General features: G+C 44.7%; 1 protein-coding gene across 1 annotated transcript in view; it reads right to left on the bottom strand.

The window, feature by feature from the left end:
• RBFOX1 (RNA binding fox-1 homolog 1) overlaps positions 1 to 22,524 on the bottom strand; it is a 2,526,943-nt gene that overhangs the window by 1,934,986 nt on the left and 569,433 nt on the right.

The following is a 22,524-nucleotide window of genomic DNA, read 5'->3' as shown; positions in this document are numbered from 1 at the left end:
TCTGTTCGGTTTCAGAGAAGTGGTGCAATGAGGTCACACTTCCGGAAGACCACATTCTAGAGCAGAAGCAGAGCATGGATGGAAGCAGAGAGGCCCCACAGGAAGATACTGCTAACCTCCGAGGTGCGGTGGTCTCAATGTCTGTGTCCCCAAAACCACTTATGAGACTCACAAAGTGATGATATTAGTAGGTGAGGCCTTTGGGAGGTGGTCTGGTCACAGGAGTGAGCCTTCATGAATGGGATTGGTGCTCTTATAAAAGCGATCCCATATAAGGTCAGGAGAGTGAGACCATCCTGGCCAACATGGCGAAACCCCATCTCTACTGAAATACAAAAAAAAGAAAAAAAATTAACCAGGCATGGTGGCATATACCTGTAGTCCCAGCTATTCAGGAGACTGAGGCAGGAGAATTGCTTGAACCCGGGAGGCGGAGGTTGCAGTGAGCTGAGATCACACCACTACACTCCAGCCTGGTGACAGAGCGAGACTCCATCTCAAGGAAAAAAAAGAAAAGAAAAGAAAAGCAGATCCCAGAGACCTCATATGACCCTCTGCCATAGGATGCTACAGTGAAAAGTCAGCCATCTAGGAAGCAGGCCCTCAGCAGACACTGAGGCTGCAGACACCTTGATTTGGACTTCCCAGCCTCCAGAACTGTGAGCTATACACTTCTGTTGTGTATAAGCCACCCAGTCTGTGGTGCTTTGTTTTAGTGGCTTAAACAGAACAAGGCAGCAGGGCAGGAGAACAGCCCTGCGAATGGAGAGAAAGCAGAGAAAAAAAGGGAGAAATAAAAGGAGCAGAGAAGGTGAAAAAGGGATGGAGATGCAGGCAGACCCAAGAGGGAATTAAGATCCATCCATTGTAAGGTTGGAGCAATGGAAAGAGATGAGTCAAAGGTGATATACTTGGTGGGTGGAGGAGCCACTTACATAGACTATGGGGCATAAAAGCAGTCCTCCTCCCATTGTAGTCCCGTTGAGCGTGAGGTATGTTTAGGACATAATGGGGACGTGTCCACTGCACCCAGCGATCAAAGGTTCAGAGGAGACATTAGCCGCAGGCAGCAGTAACCAGCAACCCCCCAATCACATGTTGAAGCCTCTTATTTGTGGTCCCCTCCACAGTCAAGACTCTCTTTTTTCTTCCCACCATGCTGACAGCTTTTTGCAAACAAGGATTCTATCTTATTCTTCCAATTTCTCCTCAAAACTAACAAAGTAAATATTGTTCAAAAGGATGCCCATTAATGGACTTGGACCATCTCCCATTCAGAGGTTCTGTGTGCCTCTGGAGAAGGGTTTCAGAAGGTGAGCCTAGCACAGCACCTGCTCCATGGCTGGGCTCAAAACACGTGTTGACTGAGTAAAAAATGGCTTATTTGTTGCTTACAGACCTCTCCCCAACCCAAGAGCAGGAAAGAGGACACAGTGGTCTCCCCTCACATGGGGAGTTGGAGAACCTTATGATACAGAAGCCCTTGCAAGGCATGATGTACAATGACACCCAGGCTTTCTTGCCAGGGTAACGGCCTTCGCTCTCTGAGTCTGTTCACTCATATGCAAACTGATGACTGTACACACTGCCTGGGGGCACCACTGAGTCAGATACAGAAACCTCCTAACACACAGCTTGGCTCAGCAGGGGCTCAATGATTGGTAACTATGCTAAGGATGCTGGCGATCTAATGATGCATCCTTACCAATAATCAGGATGATGATAAAGTTGTTTAATACCTTTATCTACCAGTCTCCTGCTTAAAACCCTTCAAAGACCCTACTGCTTTCGGCATAAAGACAAATACGTGTGGCTCATGCCTGTAATCCCAGCACTTTGGGAGGCCAAGGCAGGCGGATCACAAGGTCAGGAGTTCAAGACTAGCCTGGCCAATATGGTGAAACCCAGTCTCTACTAAAAATACCTAAAAATTAGCCAGGTGTGGTGACCCATGCCTATAATACCAGCTACTTGGGAGGTTGAGACAGAAGAACTGCTTGAACCCGGGAGGTGGAGGTTGCAGTGAGCCAAGATCATGCCACTGCACTGCAACCTGATAGAGTGAGACTCTATCTCAAAAAAAAAAAAAAAAAAAAAAAAAAAAAAGACAAATACGCTCAATATGGCCCACAAGACCCATCACTCTGGGCACCCTGTCTGCATCTGCATCTCCAGCTCCATCTCCATGAATCCCCTCCCCTCTCTCCTCTCCCCCCTGGCTTCTCCCACTAAGGGTCTTTGGTGTCGTGTCATCTTCCCAAATATTAGTGAGACCTTCTCCTGTTCCCTGAGCTGTGAGAATTCTGACCTCACTCGCTTGTTCATCCATTAATTTCCCACTCCCTAACTCATTCAAAGGACATTTATTTATTACCTACACTGTGCCAAGCACTGTAAAAATAGAAGTACCTGAAACTCCAACCACGAATGGGATATCAGCTAGACTTCCATTATCCATCAGTACCTGCTTGTCAGCAAGCTCACTTTAAAAAGAAATGTGAGGGGAATTGGGGAGAGGAATATGGATTTCAAGGCCCCAAGCTATCCTTCACCCCTGTTTAATTACCGTAATAGAAATATAGCCGCTCCTAGAAATGCATACCCTAACACACACACACACACACACACACACACACACACACGGAGAGAGAGAGAGACAGAGAGAGAAAAGCACGCACAGGAGTGCAAGACAGCACTGAATTGGATTACAAGGTAGGGAGGGAGTATAGGAAAGGGGCTATCCTCAGCTGAACCCAAAATGGGATTTGTCTGATTTTTCCGAGATTTACTGGAGGTGGGTGGATCTCCTAGTCAGGATGTTTATTTGCATGAGAGGAGAGACTGACAGAAATATTTTTGTTTGGATCCCCAAAACAAAGACCACAGAGAGGACATGCATGCCTGTATCAAAACATCTCAGGTATTCCATAAATATATATACCCACTATGTACTCACAAAAATTAAACACTAAGTGATAAAAAGAATGCAGAGAGGACAGAATAGCATCTTTTTCAGCCTGGATCTAGGGATATATATATATGAAGAAACAAAGAAAGAGAGAGAAAGAAAGAAAGAAAGAAATATATATGTACGACAAAGAAATAAAATAGGTCAGGAATAAAAGTAATATATCAGTATATATATCGGTAATCATTAGTAACCTGAGTTCATTAGTAAGGAATATAGTAATAAAAATAATATCTCAGTAATCATTAGTAATCTGAGTACATTAGTAAGCCATACATATGGAGAGAGAGAGAGACAGACAGACAGGGGTCTCACTCTGTTGCCCAGGCTGGAGTACAGTGGCGCCATGTGGCTCATTGCAGCCTCAGCCTCCTGGGCTCAAGCGATCCTCCCACCTGAGTGCCTCCCTAGTAGCTGGGACTACAGGCACAATCCATGACACGTGGCTAATTTTTGTATTTTTTGTAGAAATGAGGTTTAACCGTGTTGCCCAGACTTGTCTCCAAATCCTGGGCTCAAGCAATCCACCTGCCTCAGCCTCCCAAAGTACTGGGATTACGAGCGTGATCCACGCCTAGCCAGGCAACGTAATTACGGAGAAAGGAGCTTCAGATAGGAAATGAAGGTCTAGTTTCATGAGAGGCTGTGGAATTTGGGGTTCAGGTGGCATGGCTTTGGCACCCAGTGACATCCATGGTCAAGGAGAGAAGATGGCTTTCTCATTTCTGTAGACAGGTGTTGCTTCGGCTAGTAAGAATCTAAAGAACCTGGAAGGTTTTATAATTGATGGATAATGGCAGTTAGAGGATCTTCCTAGATGAGGTAGGAAGAGACTTGAAAGAACAGGTACCAAGGGGAGAAGTTTTTCTGCCTGGTTTTGAAATCCCAGTACCTCCAAGCCTAAGGATGTAGCACAGATGACAGATGAAGAGCATCTTTCAGGAGCCACTGGGGGCTGATGGTGGGTCCCTGTTTGCAAATTGGAACTAATGCTACCCATCATCCCAGAGCACCCCCATGGAAAACTGGAGGCTCCCACAACTTATTGGCCCTAGCCACTGCTGCTGTCCTTTTACTGGGCCCTTCTCAACCTAGAAATCCCAAGGGTTATGCACCTGGGGGCTTTAAGAGCCAACCAACTAAGCCTAATAGATTTTAACCAGTTGTCGTACCCATGCAAAGCCCACACCACCCAGTGAATTCCAAACCTCACGCAGCCCCCAGCCCCAGGCTCCCAGCTCCTGCCCCCATCCGAGTTCATTAGTAAACCAGCAGCCGTTCTCTCAGCTGCACCAATTTCTCTGGGCTCCACTGTTTCCTGAGAAGGGATAATAAATGTGTTCGGAAGCGTGGGGTGATTTATTAAAGTGCATTGTATTGCAATGGTTTTACAAGAAGATTAATTTTTAATAAAGAAACCTATTACCTCACTCTTTGAGGACCTTCACACACCTAAGAAAAATGATTCTCTCTGCTTCTGTGGAAACTACTGTGGCTTCCTTCCTGGAACAAGGTCCACTTGATTCTCTCCTCTGGAGAGGGGAAGATGGACTTTCTGAGTGGGGTCCAAACGGAATCTGGATCTCTTCTTGGTCCATTAGCGACAGAATGCTCATTTTTCAGGCTCGTTTCTTAGCACCCCTGGCTGAGGTGTCTGATCAACAGAGCTGCCCCTGTTCTAATCATGGGATGTCAAGAGTCAGGCCCCGGCCAGCTGCTGCCCACTCGGGTCTCCAAACAGGGGATGGGGGAATGGAAGGGAATTTAAAGGAGGTCTACATGTGATCAAGACTTTGGAAGGGAAATCAGGCCAGGCTTGGTGGCTCACACCTGTCATTCCAGCACTTTGGGAGGCTAAGGCAGGAGGATTACTTGAGCTCAGGAGTTTGAAGCCAGCCTTGGAAACATAGTGAGACTCTGTAACTACAAAAAATTTAATTAGCCAGGCATGGTGATCCACACCTGTAGTCCCAGCTACTCAGGAGACCGAGGCAGGAGGATTGTAGAAGCCAGGAGGGTTGAGGCTGCAGTGAGCTAGAATCACGCCACTGCACTTCAGCCTGGGTGACACTGTCTCAAAACAAAGAAAGAAAATAGTCAGGAATACAAGTAAAAAAGGACCAGGTGGCAGGATACATAAGTGGCTGAGAGGATGGACCCTCCACCACTGACTACGTTCACGACCTTGGGCGAGCGGTCTGGCCTCTGAGCCTGAATTTCCTCATCTGTGAAGTGGGCATTGGAATTCTGGGGAGGATTCAACTAACTAAGAAGTGATCAGCACGGAACCTAAATTTATGGTCATTATTGTTGCTGCTGGGGGTATAATACTTCAGAAGAGAGAAAAAGTCGGTGAAGCTTGGATTTGGGAAGGCGGGAAGCGAATAGGGATCCTCATATACATTAGAGTGAATTTATTTTTATAGTCTTTTACAGAGTACAACCTCTCTGTCTCTTCTTCATTAGGAATAGCATACAAGGTAACAGGTAAACCGTTTTCCAAAGAGACTTCATCTAAGGGTGAGAAAGGAGGGCAATGGATGCTAACTCAGGGGTGTGCGCAGGAGAGGAGGGCCTCAAGACACCTTCTCCACGGGATTTGAGAGAGGGGATGGTATCCTCTTGTAAGAGTGATTGCAGGTTAGTTAACTTGAAGATGGAAGGTTAGTCACTGGTGTTAGTAACAATTAGTATTATTACTATTACCATTACTATCATAATTGCTTAAAGTCAGTTACTTCTTGTATTAGGTCAGTGCCAAAGTAATTGCGGTTTTTGCCATAATAACGTAAGTTAGTTGAACACCTACTATGAGCCAACCCTAAAATTTCATCTATCATAATTCCAGGACCCCAAGTCAGCAGCGAAGATCTTTAATTCTAAATAAAGGGCTTTAACTAAGTTCAGAGTCAGAATAAATCACTAAAATTCCCAGGGAGACTGGATACTGACATCTCTATAGCTAACAAATACTAAGCACATGGCTGATGCCAGTAGCTGCACTAAGAGCTTGATAGATCAGCTCATTTAATCCTCAGAACAACTCTATCATACAGATAAACTATTTGCAAATCACATACCTGATGAAGGATCCCTATTATATAGAGAATACTTAGAATTCAATAGTGAGACTTGCATTTTCTGGGTATTTTAATACAAACAGAATTTTACAATATGTGGCCTTTAATGCCTGGCTTCTTTCACTGAGCAAAGCATGTTCAAGGTTTATCCATACTGTGGCATGAATCAGTGTTTCATTCCCTTTATGGCTGAATAACATTCCATTCTATGGACAGACCACACAGAACCAAAGTAAATTAGTGGTTGCCCAGGGCCAGAGGAAGAATGGGTGTGAATGCTTAATGGGTATAATTTTTCTGTGTGGGTGGCAAAAACATTCAGGAATCATAGTGGTAATGGTTGTACAATATTGTGGGTGCATTTAATGCCACTGAATTCTATGTTTTAAAATGGTTAAAGGGATAGACTTTATGTCATGTATATAAATACAATAAGAAAATCAAGAACCCAAATTTTTAACTGGCCAAAGCATTTGAGCAGAAACTTCACCAAAGAAGATATACACATGGCAAACAGCAGTTAAAAGATACTCAACATCACTAGTCATTAGGAAAATGCAAATTAAAATCACAATCATATATCCTTATATACCTGTAAGAATGTCTAAAATTTGGAAGACTGGGCTTGGCAGGATGGTGGATCATGCCTATAATTCTAGCACTCTGGGAGGCAGAGGTGAAACGATTGCTTGAGGCTAGGAGTTTGAGACCAACTTGGGTAACACAGGGAGAACCCATGTCTACTAAAGATTAAAAAAAAAAATTATCTGGACATGGTAGCACACATTTGTAGTCTTAGCTACTTGGAAGGCTAAGGGGAGAAGATACCTTGAGCCCAGGAGTTCAAGGCTGCAGTGAACTATGATTGCACCACTGCACTCCTGCCTAGGTGACAGAGTGAGACCCCAACTCCGAAAAAAAAGAGAAAAAAACTGATCATGTTGGTGAATATATTTGAGAAGTAGAACTTTTATATACTGCTGGCGGAAATGCAAAATAGTTTAACCACTCCGGAAAATAGTTTCGAAGTTTCTTAAAAAGTTAAATATTCACTTACAAATGATCCAGTCTTTCTATTTCCAGCTACCCAAGAGAAATAAAAGCACATATCCGAAAAACAAGTACACAACTGTTCGTATCAGCATGATTTGTAACTACCAAACCCTGGAAGTAAACCAAATGGCCATCAATTGGTGAATGGATAAACACAATGTAGTCTCTATCCATACAGTGGAATATCACTCGGCAATGAAGAGAGCCAAACACTGTTACATATGACAATGTGGGTGAACCTGAAAACCGTTACAGTAAGCAAAAGAAGCCAGGGGCAAGAGACTGCATTTGTTCTATTCAATTATGTGAAATGTCCAGAAAGGGCAAATTCCTAGAGTAGAAATCAGATCAGTCATTTCCTGGAGTTTTAGGAGTTGACTGGAGCTGGAGGTTGAGGGAGACTAGACTAACTAGAAATGGGATATTTTTAAGGTGAAGTAGAAGTTCAAAAGCTAAGTCATGGCAACGCCTACACAACTCCATAAATTCAGTAAAGATTCATACTGTATTTTTTAAAAACAATAGGTGATTATAGCATGTCAATTGCATCTCAACACTTTAAAAACAGTTTGTTCCATATGATTTCATTTGTATGAAATTCTAAAAAATGCAAACCCATGTACGGATTTAGGAAGCAGATCAGTGGTTTTCTGAGGAAGTAGGGAGCAGGAAGTGGCAGGAGCTGAGGACTACAAAGGGACACAAAGAAATCTTTGGAGTGATGGATATTTTCATCATCCTGACTGTGGTGATGGTTTCAGAGGTATACGCAAATTTCAATACCTACCCAATTGTACTCCTCACATGTGTGAAGTTTTCGGAATGCCAATCATATCTTAATCATTTTTTTCCCTAAACAAGAGAAGACTCCTTGTTGAGGGCAATCTGAATTTTGTGATGATTGCCTTTTGCACACATACACATAACTCACAGGGGAGCCACCAAAGGGGAAGGCCCAGTATTGAACAAGGAAGCCATGAGGCCTCTGTCCCAAGGGGAATGGAAATCAGGGATTATTGTATGTAGAACCTGCTCCTGAGTTCGGATTGTGCAGAAGGGGAAGTAGTGCAGCTGTTCATGGGCTGGGTCGACCCAGCAGGAGTGTCACCCAAATTAGGGAGGGGATGATGTCACAGATACAGCCAGCACCAGGGAACAGAAGTGTAAGCTTGCATGCTGAGCAGAGCATCCCTGTGGATTACTTTGCTATGGCTGCCATGATAAAGGATCAACCTGGATGCTTATGCAACACAAATTAATTTTCTCACAATTCTGGACTAAAAGTCCAAGGTCAGGTGTCAGCAGGGTTGGTTTATTCTGAGGCCTCTCTCCTCGGCTGTTGACGCCACCTTATTCCTGTATCTTCTCTTACTGTTCACTCTGTACATGTCTCTCTCCTGATGAGGCCATTAGGGGCTATCCTAATTAGGGGTTATCCTCATTAGGGGCTATCCTAATGGCCTCGTTTTACCGTAATTACTTCTTTGGGATCCTGTCTCCAAACACAGTCACATTCTGACACACCGGGAGCTAGGACTTCAGCGTTTGAATTTGGATTGGGGACAACATTCAGCCCACAAAACCCTTTTAGAATACAGGCATAGACAAAGTAACCCTGGGAGGTATTCAGGAGACACAGCAAGAAGGAGGAAATGGAAAGAAATGGACTGGGTAACCCCAGATAGAAGGTGTATGGTGTGAGATGGTCTTCCATTGGTGGTTCTGTCTCTGATGAATGTGGCTCTGGAAAGTGTCCAGTGGTCCAGCTTCTTGCTCCTCAAAGTGTGGTCCAGACCAGCAGTGTGGGCATCACCTGGGAGCTGATGAGGGACACAAACTCTCCAGCCCCACCCCAGGCCAACTCAACCAGAGCCTGCATTGTGACAAGATCTCCAGCTCCTTCTTGAGCCTGTTAAAGTTTGTGATGCACTGGTGTAGACTTTAACTATCCATACTCCCTCTCTCTCAGAAGCCAGGACTTCCAGAATCCAGAATCGATCCCTGTTATAACAGCCCCCTCCCTGACTACATTCATCCCTATTTATACACTTGTGTGGCTACCTATGCAATTAAGTTATAACGAGGCTATAATGAGACCTATTAGCAAACTGGTTTGCATCCAATTGATTTCCTGGTTGTGCAAATGTGCTCAGTAATGACCCATTTTAATAGTAACCGAAATTAGCTCAGAAACCCAGCTCCACCTTTTGCAGCAATCAGACAGCAGCTTTCTGATATGACCTGGCAGGGAGCCAGTTCACAGGGGGTCCTGGCCCTGTGGCCTCCTGGGGATGCTGCAAGATGGTGAAGGAAATGCTAAGAGAGGTGCTCAGGTGGTTGAAGCTTCAAACTGAAGATACAAGAAGATGCAACTCATATCCACGGCACCAGTGAAGGCAGAGGAGGGATGGCCACGATTGTCTTACTGCCCGGGACAATAGGGAGGTAGGTGCCACCACGGTGGAAAAAAGAAGGCTCTGACTGGTTAAGTAATGACATTGCCACTGCCTAGCAAATGAACAAAGGAGTCAGTATTTACCTGGACATCTCACACCAAAGCCTGAATGCCTCATCTTCCCCCTGGGCCAGGCTCAGCCATCATTGGTGCCTGCTGGTGGAGGTGTCAGGGCGCAGCTTTACCTTCTTCCCCAGGCCATGGCTAGACATTTTTCTAACCATTCTTTCTTTTCCTGGAGGTCCCGGCTCCTCCAGTGGGAAAAGGCTGACTGCTTGGGAAAGTGGCTATGAGAGGCTTAGAAAGAGCATTTGGGAAGATCACTGGGCCAAGGAGTAAGAACTCCTGAAGACATGATGGCTCTCAGAGGGATGAGCTGGGCCAGAAGCATCAGAGATCCTGCAGCCGCCCCTGTGCTAATTAGGGAAGCTTATCCCGGGGCATTACCAGCTTTCTTTAGCTTCCAGCTCTTGTCTTTCCCACTGATGACAGTCCCTGGCAAGGGCCTGATTTCCTAATGAACTCCCAAAAGCTGCTTTCACTCTCTCGGGCTTCATTTTCACCCTTGGACAGGAAAGCAGACTTGCCACTTGTTCATCTCTGCTAAGGTTGGAATTCTTGTGCTCCCTCCAAAATTCATGTTGAAAGTTCATCCTCATTATGTCAGTATTAAGAGGTAAGGCCCTTTGGGAAGCAGAGCCCTCATGAATAGATTAATACCTTATAACAGGGCTGGAGGGAGCTAGCTCAGGTTCCTTCCTTTTCTGGCTCCTCTCCATTTCCATCATGTGAAGACATAGCATTTGTCCATGTTACCCTTTTTGGTGCCACCATATGAGGAGACAGAGGAAGACCCTCACCAGATGCCAAATGCCAACACCTTGATCTTGAACTTCCCAGCCTCCAGAACTGTGAGAAAGTGAATTCTCATTCTTCATGAATCACTCAGTCTCATCATTTTGTTATAGCTGCACAAATGGACAGAGACAACCTCCCTCCAGTGGCTGGTGAAGAAAGAGAGAAAATGAGAGAATTGAATTGGAGGTAACAGGAAAGGCAGGTCTGCTAGCAAAGACATGAGAGGCCATCCCACTCTCTTAAGCCTCACTGACAAATAGGAATCATAATGCCAGCTGTTTCCTCACTCCCAGTGGGAATGTGGGCTCCTGATACCCATGTTCATTCCCATTCATTGAGTCACTGAGAGATCAACACCATGCTAGGATCTCTGCAGGACAGATTTCTCCATTCATCCCCCCAGGTCTGCTCTCCACTCATCCACTCCATTCTGTGCCCTGGAACCATATTGTTGGGTTCCCTTTCCTATTGAGTTTGGCCAGAGGGAAACATTACAGGGTAGAAGGAAGTGGGAGGAGAGAGATATGGGAGTTTTCATCCTCTTGACTTCCTCTCTGCTAGAATATGGGTTTGTTATGGCTTAATCCACTACTGAAAGCCACATTCATGTCAGGCAACCCTTCCAACAGTCCTTTGAGTTCTGCTAACTTCTCCTTCTCCCTGGAACCGTAGGGGTGGTAACAGCTCTCCACAGTTGCTAGCTCCAGGGTGCTGCATCTTCTCTTATCTGTTTCCTTTACCCTTTTGATAAACAATCCCTTTACTCATCTCTTCTCAATTCTCCAATAGGTATATGTCTTCTGTTTCTGGCAGGGACCCCAACCCACGTAGAAGCTTATATTTTGGGTCTCCAACCCTGAAATACAATTCTAAAGAATAGGCATTAATAGCTTCATATTGAGGATGAGGGAATTGAGGATCAGAATTCACATTTGCATAAATAGCCCAAGGCCCTAAACTAGTTAATAGAATTTTGAACTTATGGAGGCTAATTTATATTTGTGACATATGAGTTGAAGGTAAATCAGTGCTTATGGAATGACTAAATAAATAAATGAATGAACCCATCCTGTCTGACCCTCTGTATCCTAGTATTTTAATCCAGGCTTTATTCCAGGGCTGAACACAATGTTTCATTTACAGTTCACATGAATCATTGCACAGTGTCATCCATAACCCAGCCAAGGTCTCCTCAAAGATCCCCAGCCAAAATGCCCCCTTCCCAGCTTTTAGCCCAAATCCACACTAGATCAGCTTCTTCTGATTGAAACAACTCAATGTTCCCCAAACTGCATTTTTCCACCCCAGAGCTTCCAAGTCACTGCAGCCCTTTGCACTTCATCTACAAAATTTTCCAATATACTGCAGTTTTAGTGGGACTATTAAAAACCTGTCAGAGAAATGCTGGTAATGGCAAAAACATTTCTCAGGGGCCGTCAATTCCCCACATATCCATCAGAGCTGCCCTGCACAACAAGGAGGGCCTCATTTAGAATGTGTCAATTCTGATTATTAATGTGGGGAAAACACCTGCTAAGTATGTTTGTCTGGGAGGTGAGCTTCGCAGGACTCGAGGCCAGGCAGCAGCCACGACTGCAGAGAAAACCCTGGTGTCCAGGCCTAGCTTGCTGAAAGGCCACCATAATTAATTAGGACCAGGCTACCACAGCAGGCAGAAGAGGGGAAGGGAGGAGGCAGCAGGGTGTGATGGGTCATGCAGCACACAGATGCCAGGTCCCCTTCACCTCCCACCATCTGGGTGGAATGCAACTCATACCTGGAATTCACAGCACTCAGCATGTCATTTGTCCTCAGATTTATCAGCTTATGAAATACCCCAGGGACTCCCTACAAAGCAATCCTCAAAGTTCAAGCCTTATCAATGAACAGGATAGCTTGTTTTGCATTGATATTTCACTAACTAAAGTCCTTCTGGATGACAGACAAAAACTCCATCACTACCACCAATAAACTAAGTTTATGTATTCACTTGTGTATTGGTTCATTTGTTCACCCATCCATCCATTTATCTGCTCATTCACATATGAACATACAAATCTCGCCCCCATCCATCCACCTATCCAACCATTCATTCATTAATTCATGCATTTATTTCCTCACCTCACTGATATTTATTGAGCAATTACTTGGTTTCAGCCAATATGCTGGTCTTGAAGGACACCAAGATGAATTGGACAGAGGCCCTTCACTTCTGGGAACTCATAGAGGGGGAGACAGACACGTACATGGGTAATAATTTCATCCTGGAAGAATGGATGGAGTTGCAGATCATCTTTAGCACTGCAGCAGGACTACCCAGAGGAAATCTCTGAGCTGGGTTTGGAAGGATGAGTAGGAGTCTGACAAGCAGGGAAGGGTATGAATTGGGAGAGGCAGGACCATTCCAGGTGGAGACAGCAGCATATGCAAAGGCGTGGAAGTCTGATTACTGGTAGAAATTGTCAGACAGGAGGTAGAAAACCAAGAGAGGAAAGAAGCAACATTTCTGGAATCTCAGAGCTTTAAGTGAAGCAACATATTCATGATAGAGTATGAGATCATAGAAAGGCTGGGTGCAGTGGCTCACGCCTGTAATCCTAGCACTTTGGGAGGACAAGGCAGGTGGATCACTTGAGGTCAGGAGTTTGAAACCAGCATGGCCAACATGGTGAAACCTCATCTCTACTAAAAATACAAAAAAATTAGCCAGGGATAGTGGTGGATGCTTGTAATCCCAGCCACTTGGGAGACTGAGGCAGGAGAATCGTTTGAACCCAGGAGGCAGAGGTTGCAGTGAGCCGAGATTGCACCACTGCACCCCAGCCTGGGTAACACTGCACTCCAGTGGACAGAAGGGGGAAGGGAGGATGCTGCAGGGTGGGACGGGTCATGCAGCACACAGAGGGCAGGTCCCCTTCACCTCCCAGCATCTGGGTGGAATGCAAGTCATACCTGGAATTCACAGCACTCAGCATTTCAAAAGAAAGAAAGAGAGAGAAAGAGAGAAAGAAGGGAGCCAGGGACAGAGGGAGGGAGGGAGGGAGGGAGGAAGGAAGGAAGAAAGGAGGGAGGGAGAGGAAGGGGATAAAGAAGGTAGATAATGCATCCTATTCAATTTGTCACAGCCCCTCTGTGCCTAGTATGGTACCCTAAATATTATAGGCACTCAATATTCCATTTGCAGAATTCTAGCACTTTCTTAATCCATTCCTGTTTCATCAAGTGCTTAATGAATGCCCAATGAAGTGTGGTTTGTGGTGTGAGAGAATGAACGTCAGGCATCATACATCTGCTTCATGGTCAAGATTTCATTTTAACACCTACTGCAATCTTACAAATAAAATAGCACTGTTATTAAAAATGGATGAGGAAACTGAAGCTGGACAACTTTAAATAACTGGCTAAAGACTCCAGACATGGTCAGCGTGGAAATTGGGATCAGAATCCACCGGTTTTGTTTTTCCAAAGCACCTATTCTCTCTCCACCACTCTTGCAACATCCCTCCCAAAGCCAGTAGAAAGAGGACCATAAAATAGGACAAAGGATCTCTTAAAGCCCTTGTTTGTCAGAGAAGAACCAAGCTGGGGCCAAAAGGGCGAGCTTCATGCTGACATACTCAGGAGGTACTGAAGAATGGAAAACAAAAGCCTATGAGGTAAGGTTTTATTTTGCTGTTGTGTGTTTCTTGGTTGCAGGGAGGGATACAGTAGATGGGGAGACACTGTGACTACAGTCCCATCTAACCAATTCCTGCCATTGGCTGGGTTCGTATAGGGAAGAAACTACCAGGCTCTAGCCCTAAGCTAGCATATGCTTGCCACTTGCAGCCAGACATGCTCCTCCTAAAGAGAAAGATGGGGCTGGATGCGGTGGCTCACTCCTGTAATCCCAGCACTTTGGGAGGCCGAGTTGGGTGGATCATGAGGTCAGGAGTTCGAGACCAGCCTGGCCAATATGGTGAAACCCCATCTCTACCAAAAAATAAAAAATAAAAAAAATTAGCCGGATGTGCTGGTATGCACCTGTAGTCCCACTGTAGTCCCAGCTACTCATGAAGCTGAGCCAGGAGAACCACTTGAACCTGGGAGATGGAGGCAGTGAGCCGAGATTGTGCCGCAGCACTCTGGCATGGGGGACAGGGCAAGACTCTGTCTCAAAAAAAAAAAAAAAAAAAAAGAGAGAAAAATCTGAAAACGTTTTCCCCGTAGGTTAACAAGCAGTTCCACCTCTCAGCATTCCCTCTGAGAGTCCATGTTGGCAGAGGATGAAGGAGGGAGGAGCCAACAATCACTTTACTCTTTCCAGGGCAACTGAGCCTATGGATCTCAGAACACAAGGGACCTCAGCAGCCATCTCACCCTTGTGTGCATATTTTACGGTCCAGCTGTCCTTTGGGAAGATGATGGGAAGACTCACACACGCAGCTTGGCTTCCAGGTCACAGGAGGCAAGGCTGGTTCCCTGGCTGCAAGGGGAAATACCCCTTTTGTATCCAAAGGGGGAGAAAAGGAAGAAGAAGACCTTCCAAACCAACAGCCCCAATGTGAGGAATTATTTCAGGCTTCATTTTGATGGGGAGCTTAAAGCACAAAGTTTGGGCAGTAAATAAAATTGAGGGCACCGAGTAAGGGGAGTTAAACCTCACCGGGAGCATTTTAAGGAGCTTATACATAACTCCAGAGAACAGCTTATTACACATCTGCTTCCAAGGAACCTGCGGATCAGATTTAATCTATAAAGAGTCCCTGTCAAGGTCTTCTCCTCGGGTGAATGCAGCCTCCAGCAGACCCAGACAGAGCGATGGCCCCAGCAGAAAAGCACACGCGTCCAACCCTCCGGGGGAGAGGGGCATTCGCTTGCCTTTATGCTCCATTTCCTCACCTAATAGAGAGTTGCCCTGCATATGCAACTTTCAGAGCCAGCAAAACTGAACATTCTGATTTTTAATGACGCTAGGCGATCATTCTGGCTCCTGGTTCACTCTCTCTGCCTGTCAGCATAGGAATAATAAAAAAAAAATGTTGTTGGATAAACCCAGCAGATGGTTCATCTCTATCAAATGTACACTGTGCCTGCCATTACATCTTGCTCTTTGTAAATCTCAACTCTTTAGCAGCCACGGATCACACTGGTGTTTGTATGTGTGTGCCTAGTTAGCCTAGCAACCTCACTCCCCAAAGTAACCAAACCCCACTCATCCCTGCATGCACCCCGGCTCCCACGCCTGCGTGGAGACACATATGTCTCTTCTTTGTAAGTTACTGCCCGATGCCTGCTAAGTATATTACTGCCTCAAAAATTAACTCGCACACTGAGAATAATCACAGAAAAGAAATTTGTTTTCCTACAAGGTTGTTTTCCAGCTGTTTTAATGCAGACAATTTTACCCTGAAACCCAAATTGAAAAAAAAAAAAGAGAGAGAGAGAGGGGCAGAGACAGACTTTAAAATCTGCATAATTTGAAAGTGCTTAATGTAAATTAGATAGATCAGCCTAATTTTATTTCAGTACTTTTTAATTGCATTTATAATTAGTAAAATACATTAATGTGCTACACAGAAGGTCAGGAGTTCTGGTAAAGGGATCTAATTAGAATGGCCCACTGCATTTCCGTCACACATGCGCCCAGGAACCTCCAGCTCCGCTTCCCTCTGCACTCTGGATGGGGCCTATTTTTAACTCAATTGTGTCTTCATTTAAGAGGCAATCCTGTGATCAGAGGGCTCCTGGGGTGGAAGATCCCTCTGTCTCACTCTTGCACTTCAGCCTGCCACTTGGAGTCTCCCATGGGTCTGTATCAGGCACAAGAAGGCAGATTCCATCTGTCCTCATGTGGCAGGGAAATGTTGAACTATTGACTCATTTTTGCCCTAGGACTGCCTCCTGTGCTCCCCTGCCCATTCAAACAGAGAAGCTTCTCTGTGATTTGCCCCAGCAAAGGGATCCAATGGCAATAGGACATCTTCTTTGCTTAGGTTTCTGAGTGGCCCTGTTAGCTATCCAATGAGCAACGGAGGGCAGAAATTCCTCTCTGTAGTAATAATGCAGTGGCAACATTTTATTCCTCCTGCAATTTGTCCCCACTGTCACCCTGAAACTAAGTAACAGGCCACCAAAAGTGTCCTTAAGTCACTGGGTCACATCCAGCTCACCACCCTGTGTCCTCCAGTTCCACACGTCCTTGGGCATCTGTCCCGGCCAACTCACCTTTATTTGTGCTCGAGAGCCCTTGCCACTGCCCAGAAGAGGAGTCTGCATCTACTCACACCCTGGCCTCAGCTCAAGGGCGTAATGGGGGGCAGAGCCTACTCAGAACCTGCCCCTCCCTTCACCCATGTCCATCAAGTCCTGGTCACAGGATGTCCTGCCCTGGTTTGCACTTGACTTCCTTTGACTTTGTTAATGTCCTTAACACGTGCGTGGTTACACAGGAGCAAGGAAATGGACTATGGGATCCAGTCTCCTCTGGGACTCTTGGCTAATCCAAAATCAGGCAGCACATCACTGAACTGGACATGCCAGAGCATCACCTGTGGCCCTGGGTTACATCTTTCCCCTTCTCTGGTCCTTAGCATAGTTCCTACTTTTTCTGGAACAGTCTGGCTTGTTCCACAGTTTTCTGTACCTACTCCTCTCTACATACACATTTCTCTCTCTCTGTGCATAAGTAGGACATATATATGTATATACTTATATATATATAAAATAGGAAAATATATACTTAATAGGAGAAATGGAACATGCAAATATATCTTGGGAGACATGCATATTCATTTTCTGAGGACAGATAGATATATATTTAGTCTATGAAACAGAACACCCATATATAGCAACTTTCTCCCACTTATTTTTTTAAATTAATTTAAAAAATCAAACATACCAGACTATATTTTAGGAACTAACATTTGTTGAATAGGTACAGGCACCCAACTTTGTACAAAGAGCTATTCAGAAGCTCCTCAATTTATGATGGGGTAACGTCCCAAAAAACCCCTTGTAAGTTGAAAATATTGTCAAGTCAAAAATTCGTTTAATATGCCTCACCAACTGAACGTCATAGCTTGGCCCAGCCTGCCTTGAATGCACTCACAACACATGAGCCTACAGTTGGATGAAAACTATCTAACACAAAGCCTAGTTTATAATAACGTGTTGAGTATCTCCTGCAACCGATTGGATACTGTACTGAATGCGAAAAAAAAAAAAAAAAAAAAAAAAACCAGAATGGTTGTGTAGGTAATCAAGGTACAGTTTCTACGGAATGCATATTGCTTTCATTCCATCATATAGTTGAAAAATTGCAACTCAAACCATCTTAAGTAGGAGACCATATGTCTGTACATTGTTTGACTTTTTAAAATCATCCTGTCTACAGACCAATGGAGTTGCTGTTACAAAACTCCCTTGATATGATTTGGCTGTGTCCTCACCCAAATCTCATCTTGAATTGTAGCTCCCATAATTCCCATGTGTTGTCAGAGGAACCTGGTGGGAGAACATTGAATCATGATGGCTGTTTGCCCCATACTGTTCTCATGGTAGTGAATAAGTCTCACGAGACCTGATGACTTTATAAGGGATTTCCCTTTCCACTTGGATTTTATTCCCTCTTTTCTGCCACCACATAAGATATGCCTTTCATCTTCCACCAGGACTGTGAGGCCTCACCAGCCATGTGGAATTGTGAATCCACTAAACCTCTTTTTCTTTAAAAATCACCCAGTCTCAGATAAAGAAAATGTGGCACATACACACCCAGGAATACTACGCAGCCATAAAAAAGGATGAGTTCATGTTCTTTGCAGGGACATAGATGAAGCTGGAACCATCATTCTCAGCAAACTAACACAGGAACAGATAACCAAACACTGCATGTTCTCACTCATAAGTGGGAGGTGAACAATGAGAACACACGGACACAGGGAGGGGAACATCACATGCCAGGGCCTGTTACGGGGTAGGGGGCACAAGCAGAGGGAGAGCATTAGGATAAATACCTAATGTAGATGACGGGTTCACAGGTGCAGCAAAGCACCAGGGCACATGTATACCTACATAACAAACCTGCAAGTTCTGCACATGTACCCAAGAACTTAAAGCATAATAATAATAATAATAATAATAATAATAAAATGACCCAGTCTGGGGTAAGTCTTTATCAGCAGCATGAAAAATGGACTAATATACCCTTTTGCAGAGGAAGGACGTGAGGTTCAGAGTGGCTCACCGGAGTTCTCACAGGAGTCAAGTAGCAGAGCTGGAGCTGAACTGGGCCTGTCGGACTCAGGCAGTAGTCTGTACCTCCGAGTCACACCCAAGCGGACACTGGAGAGGTTGATGTAGTGCCCAAAAAGGGAAAACACCTGGGAGGAACCTCTCAGCCCAGACCTCTGGACCATAATTTTTGAATCTGGCATCACTTAATAAGATGTTCCTTCTGCTTCCACAGGGCAAAGTGGAACACAGAGTAAAAAGTTTTAAGAAGTAAACAGAAGGGTCCTTCTCATAAGTCCTATTTGACACACATATATTTCATGCAGACTGCATATAGGTGAGTGATCCAGACCACAAGACCTAACTTCCAGTTCCTGTTGCCCTAACAATGATCTAACGCGGGTGCCCTCTGCCCTGTAGTATCCAACTACTTAAAGTTGCACCGTCAGGATGCTTCAAGTCTCCATGTCCTTTCCTATCCTGAACCTGGATCTACCTGCAAGTCCCATATTCCTACAGTTCACCTGGGAAATAAACCCTTTCATCCTTTAGAACAAAGCTCAAACATCTCCTTCTTAACAAAGCCCGCTCTGACCCTAACGAGACTTACGGAGCACATAATAGGGAGAAATGAATGCTGCCTGGAAGATCAGCTGTATCATAATTGTTGTTTGAATTATTTGAGACCAAAAATTGGTCTTATTTAGAAAATTACTAATGACAATAATACTCATAGCAACATCGATGTGCTATGTCCAATCACTTTTTACACATATCATTTCCATGACTTCTTACAGTAACCCTATTAGTCATTTTTATCCCTGGTTTTCAAATGAGGAAATGGAAATTAAGAAAGGCTAAGTAATGTGCCCAAAGACACATAGCTATTAAGCACAGAAACCAATACTCAGACTCAGGCTGTCTGCTTTCAGTATTCCCAGGGCTCAGCACACAGTAGGTACATAATAAATACCATTTGAAAGAATAAATGGTGCATATTTACTGAGCATCTGTCCTACCGCGTCCCATCCAATTAACCTCAAGCAGATGGAGTGAGGACATCCTTCCAGAGCCTGTCCCGCTTGTTCTAAGGCCTCATGACTTACCCAGAAGTCAATATTTCATTATAAGCCCATCACACAGGTCAGTGTAATAATTAATCGCTATCTGCTGGTGTGGCTGCTTATCGTCTTTTAGCTTAATTCCAATAAAATCTAAACGGTCTATTAATTTTCCTAATAAATTTAGATATGGCCTCTGACCACAATCTGGCTTTGATTAGCTAACAAAATATTTGAAGATGGGCCAAGCTGGCTCTTTCAAATATTTCAAGCAAATAACACTTAACTGGATTTAGGATTTAGGATTTTCTGCATCAGCTTAGGGCCAGGTTCAGAAGTGAATAAAACAAGGGTCAACTTCATAATTGGTCCCCTGCTACTCAGAGTTGAGTCACTCTGGGGAGCCATCTGCATAAGGGTCTAGAAGCCAGATGTGGCCAGAACAAGAAGGAAACACAGCCTCAGTTATAGGAAGAGCAGAAAACCAAGGAGTAGGGAGTAACCTCTCAGAAGCACCCAATGGAGGGTCCCAAGAATCGGGTGTGGACACACACTTCTGCTGAAACTGCCCACCCTAAAGATGTCCTGAAAGTGTACACCAATGATGCAAAGCCAACATATGTGGTTTACCTTCAAAGATCCAAAAGGTAAAGAAGAGAGATGGGAAAGGGGAACTTCTCTAGCTTCTAGCATGGCTGGTTCCTTTTATCCCTCAGGTCTCCGTGTAAATGTCGCCACTGTAAAGTCCCTCCGTGACCTGTCTATACAAATATGACCTCACCATTCCCATCTACCAGTCTCGATCACAAAACTCCATTTAATTTTCTTTATGGCACTTATTAGACTCTGTCATCTTCTGCTGTTATTTTACGGAAATTTCTTTTGTTCTCCTCTACAGGAATATAAACTCTAGAAGGGCAGAGACCTTCTGCAGTGCTTGGAACATACTAGATATTCAATAAATACTGTCAAATGAGTAAATAATTGATGAATAAACAATGAACTGACAAATGATGTGACAGCCATACAGAGGTTAACCTGGAAACAAGAGGGAAACGTATCAGAGTTAGAGAATATCAGATTTGGATGCAAACAGAGCTGGGGTTGAATCCTAACACTGTCTCCTTCTAGCTGGATGACTAAAGGCAAATTACTTGTCCTTTCTGTGCCTCAGTCGTTTCATCTGTAAAATGGGGTAAGAGTATCAAATGGGCTTCGACAAGTAAAACACTCAGCACCATAGCTGGAGCATAATTAGTGCTCATGAAAGGTCAGCTGCTATTGCTGTCACCATCGCCATCATCATCACCATGTCCTCCTCATCAGGGAGTGGAGACGCCACCTAATACAGCCCTGCTTCATCCCTTGGATCCACCTCATTCCGTCCCATCTTGGAAGCACAGTCTGTGAAACCACCACCACTCCTCTTCCTCTCTCTGACTCCAGGTGACATTTTCAAGGCCACTGATCATATCACAAACCCTGAGCACTTGATCACTGTGGATTAATTTGGTCCTGACCCTGGACTGACCAACCCATTCTTGATCCCTTGTTCTTGGTCATAACTTGGCAAAACATGCCTCTTTCCCATGATACATCTCCTTCATCTGTGCCCCAGATTTTACCCACGTGAGCCACATCCACTTCCCTCCAGATCCAGATCTTTGCATTTCAGAACCCAGCCCCCGAAGCAGCTGGATCCCCTCGATGTCAGGGTTCTACTGTTCCTAAGCCCAGTCTTGGGCAGCTTATGACCTTCCATAATAGCTCACCAAAAGCCAACCATGCCTTCACAAAGAGATAGAAGTCCTGCCTCCCCGCAATCTACAAGATGAACCGCACTAGATTCAACTGCTGTGACTATCTACAATGCATTGATCAGCCATATGCAAATGGGAAATCTCAACTGCACTGCCAAAGTCTTTGAAAAGGTGGGGGCTATTGATGCAGGTGGTGAGTGTTGTCAGACCTGTGTCCAGTAGAGTAAACAAAAGAACTAACTCATCAGAGAATGTAACAGACACGGTGAGACTCTAATGGCTTTGGAAAGGAGTGAAAGGAAGCACATGCTTCCCCATAGAACCTAAACAGAAGGGAAGAAGGGGATCATTTATCTTCCAGGTTCTAAAGTCAGAAGTTAGGAGGAATGTATGAGCATATATAACGGGGGAACTGATCTATCTAGGAGGCCAGAGAAGGCTTCTTGAAAAACTAATATTTGAGTTAAGATGTGGAGGAGGAGTGGTCAGGGGTGGTGAGGGAAAAGAATTCCAGGTCAAGGAAACAACATGTTGAAGACCAGGCTAGGCACAGTGGCTCACGTCTGGAATCCCAGCACTTTGAGAGGCCAAGGCAGATGGACTGTTTGAGCTCAGGAGTTCAAGACCACAGCAAGACCCCATCTCCAAAAAAATTAAAAATTAAGCCAGGCATGGTGGTAGGTGCCTGTGGTCCAAGCTACTTTAGAGGCTGAGGCAGGAGGATCACTTGAGCCTGGGAGACTGAGGCAGCCATGAGCCATGATTTTGCCACTGCACTCCAGCCAGGGTAACAGAGTGAGAACCTGCTTCAAGAAAAAGAAGAGGAAGAAGAAGAAGACCATAAAGTGGAACAGATCTTGGTCTTTAACAGGAACCAAGTGTCACTGGGCATACTGACAGGGAGAGAGGGGGCAAATGAAACTGATGTAGAATCATCTTGTGACATTTATGGGTTAGGCCTTTTGTTAGGTGTTTCCAATCCATTGCTACTGATCCATGGAAACAATACAATAAGGCAGGTGTTTCTTTTCCCATTCTCCAGATGAGAAACTGAGATGGAATAATTTAAGCAGCT

Source organism: Aotus nancymaae, unplaced genomic scaffold (genome assembly GCF_030222135.1).
Source record: "Aotus nancymaae isolate 86718 unplaced genomic scaffold, 86718_ANA_hifiasm-v0.15.2.pri h1tg000049l, whole genome shotgun sequence".
Taxonomy (NCBI): Eukaryota; Metazoa; Chordata; class Mammalia; order Primates; family Aotidae; genus Aotus; species Aotus nancymaae.
The sequence above is the reverse complement of the archived record's forward strand: the minus strand, read 5'-3'. Positions and strand labels throughout refer to the sequence as shown.